The 3,475-nt window shown below is 31.4% G+C and overlaps 1 non-coding gene across 1 annotated transcript; it reads left to right on the top strand.

Annotated features, from left to right (window-relative positions):
- The first annotated feature begins 3,127 nt into the window (after positions 1-3,127).
- On the top strand, positions 3,128-3,232 carry LOC112133554 (U6 spliceosomal RNA). The gene has a single exon (XR_002915198.1). It is a non-coding gene; the product is annotated as a U6 spliceosomal RNA (small nuclear RNA).
- Positions 3,233-3,475: the final 243 nt, after the last annotated feature.

Below are 3,475 nucleotides of genomic sequence, written 5' to 3'. Positions count from 1 at the left end.
AATAATACAAAACATGTTCACCAACACAATGGAAGAAAATTAGAAATCAATAACAAGGAAAATTTGTACTGACTTACAAATATATAAATATTAAACAACACACTCTCAAGTAGCCAAAAAATTAATAAAATTTAAAAAGGATGTTATAATACATTAAGAAAGATAACAATGACAACATGTTATTTACAAACTGCTGTGAAAGCATTGTTTAGAGAGAAAATTATAGCTGTAAATGTCTATATTAAGCTAGAAAAAAAACTCAAAACAAAAACTTAATTTTCCAACTTACACAATCAACAAAAGATCTAACTAAACCTAAGACAAGCAGAATAAAATAAATAATAATTGCTAGATAGTAAAATAGAAAGTAGGTGAAAAAATAAAATAAAGAAAATCAATGCAACCAAAAGCTGGTTCTTTGAAAAGATCAATAACATTGACACAACTTTCAATTTACCAAGAAAGAAATGGAGAAGAGTGAAATAACTAGAATAAGAAATGAAAGAGGAGCCATTACTATTGACATAATCAATTTAAAAAAATTAAAAGGAAATGTTGTGAACAATTGTACACCAACAAACTAGATAAGTTAGATATAATGGACAAATCCCTAAAAGAAAAACTATCAAATTTGACCCAAGAAGAAATACGCAATTTGAATAGATCTATAAGAAGTGAACAGACTGAATCCATATTCAAAAACCTGTCCACAAGGAAAAGGCCATTCCTAGATGTTTCACTAACCCAAGTCTTCCAAATATTTAAAGATAGTTCACGAAAATGGTTTACAAATTATTCTCTTCCACTTACCTCCCAAAATAGAATACTTCTCAACTAATTTAATGAGGCCAATGTTACTCAAAATGAAATACAAACAAATCACTAACAAAAATGGAAATCTTTAAACCAATATCCCTTATGAAGCTGTATGCAAAAATCCTGCATAAAGTACTAGCAAACTGAGTCTAGAAATACATAAAAGAATTATACACTCCAACCAAGTAGGATTTACTCTAAAAATGAAGGTTGACTGACCATCTAAAAATTAATTATTGAAATACAATTTACTAAAATAATAAAAAATGAAAATCATGCTATCATCACAATAAATGCAGAAAAAACATTTGACAAAACCCAGAAACTTTCAATAACAAAAGCACTAAAAAATAACAATATGAAGGAACTTCTCCACTCCCTGAAGCTGATGAAAGGAATTATGAAAACTCCACAGCTAACATCATACTTACAGGAAAAAGACAGGATGCTTCCCACTTACAGTCAAGAAAAAGACAAGGATGTCTATTCTTGCTATTTTAGTTAGCATTGTGCTGGAGATTCTAGTTAGGCAAGAACAAAAAGAAAAGTAGATGAGAAAGGAAGAATTGAAACTATATTAACAGACCATGTGATTATATGTATAAAATCATGTGAAATTACTAAAAAATTAAAAGTAATGAGTTTAGCATGGTTGTAGGATATAATATCAATATCAAAAAATCAGTTACATTTCTACGTTCTTGCAGTGAATATTTTTAAATGTATTTTTTAAAGTTTCAGTTATAATAGCATCAAAAAATTATACACCCAGGAATAAATTTAACAGAAAAACAAAGTGTCTACTCTAAAAACCGCAAAGCATTGTTCAAAAAACTAAAGAAAATCTAAGTAAATGAAAAAATGCCCAGGTTCATGGATGAGAAGACCTAATGTTGTTAAGATGGCAATGCTCCTCAAATTGACCTCCAGATTTACTGCAATTCCTATGAGAATCTTGGTTAACTTTTCTGTGGAAATTGACAAGCTGGTTCATGTAGAATTGCAGGAGACCTAAGGAAACAAACAAAAAAGTTGAACCCTTACATTAGACCATATAAAGAAATTAACTCAAAATGTATTAAACACCTAAATGTAAAACCAAAAATTACAAAATTCTTAGAATAAAACATAAGCGTCCATCTTTTGGACCTTTGATTGGCAAAGGATTCTTAGATATGACACCAAAAGCAGTAGCCACTCACGCACACAAAAATTGATAAACTGGACTTAATCAAAATTAAAAATGTTTGTACTTCACAGGACATCATCAAGAAAGGGAAAAGTCAGCCCAGAATGGGAAAAAAAAATTTACAAATCATATGTTTGAAAAGGAAATCCTAATATGTGTATGCATACATATATATATATATATAATCATACAACTCAAAAATAAAAACAACACAATTAAAAAATAGGCAAAGGATCTGAATAGACATCTCTTCAAAGGAGATATACAGATGGTCAGTAGGTGTAGCCATGCTCCAAAGAACTAAAGAAAACAGTGAATAATAGAAAGTGTTGCGCTTACAGGAAGAGCAAATATGAAAAGAAACAGCTTGCTGATACTCCGTTAGCTTATAAGGTAACAAAACTGGTTGATACCAGTTAGAACCAATATGGACAACTGTGGTCTGTGTGGAACGAACTTGCTGACATCACAGCCTAAATTTCCATTGCCTGTTTCATATCACGCCCCCGCCCAAATTTGCGCGTGCAACCCATGAAGGGGCATGAAGAGACAACTGTGCCTATCAGGGAACCTTACAGGGGGAAAGGGGTAGGGAGACAGATTTGAACTGGCCTTTTATCTCAGTGTTGGTGGACACAAAATAAAGCTTTTTTGTTTTGCTTTGCTTTCTTTTTTTTTTTTTTTTTTCGTTCTCAAAACCTAGTGCCATGGTATTTCCTTCTAGGGCATCAGGCAGCGAGCTCTTTAGCTCTTTTCTCAACAACGTAAGTACTCAAAAAGGTTCTCCAAGTCATTATTCGTCAGGGAAGTGCAAATCAAACTCACAGTCTGATACCACTTCACATCACTCAGATTACTAGAATCAAAAAGTAAGATAACAACAAGTGCTGGCAATAATGTGTAAAAATGAAACCCTTCTATTCTGCTAAAAGGAATTTGAAAATGATAGAGCTGCTTTAGAAAACACTTTAACAGTTCTTAATATTATTAAATACAGAGTTCCATTATGACCCATCAATTTTATTTCTAGATGTATACCTGAGAAAAAGCACATATTTACATATACAGAATCTTGCATGCAAATTTTATAATAGCATCATCCATAATAGCAAAAATGTAGAAATTGCTTGCTTTGGCAACACACACAAAAATTGTAATGACACAGAGAAGATTAGTATAGCCCCTGTGCAAGGATGACAGGCAATTCATGAAGCATTCTATATTTTTATTGTACATTTTAAAATAACTGAGTATAATTAGATTGATTGTAACACAAAGAATAAATGCTTGAGGAGATGGATACCCGATTTTTCATGACACATTGCATGCCTGTATCAAAATATCTCATATGGCACATAAATATTTATACCTACTATAAACCACAACATTTTTTAATGTGGAAATAAAAACACCTACTATATATCCACAATTTTTTTAAAATGTGGAAGCCAACCAAATGACTGTCAATGG

Source organism: Pongo abelii, chromosome 4, assembly GCF_028885655.2.
Source record: "Pongo abelii isolate AG06213 chromosome 4, NHGRI_mPonAbe1-v2.0_pri, whole genome shotgun sequence".
In the NCBI taxonomy this organism is placed as follows: Eukaryota; Metazoa; Chordata; class Mammalia; order Primates; family Hominidae; genus Pongo; species Pongo abelii.
Note: the sequence above shows the minus strand (reverse complement) of the source record. Positions and strands in the feature narration are given on the sequence as shown.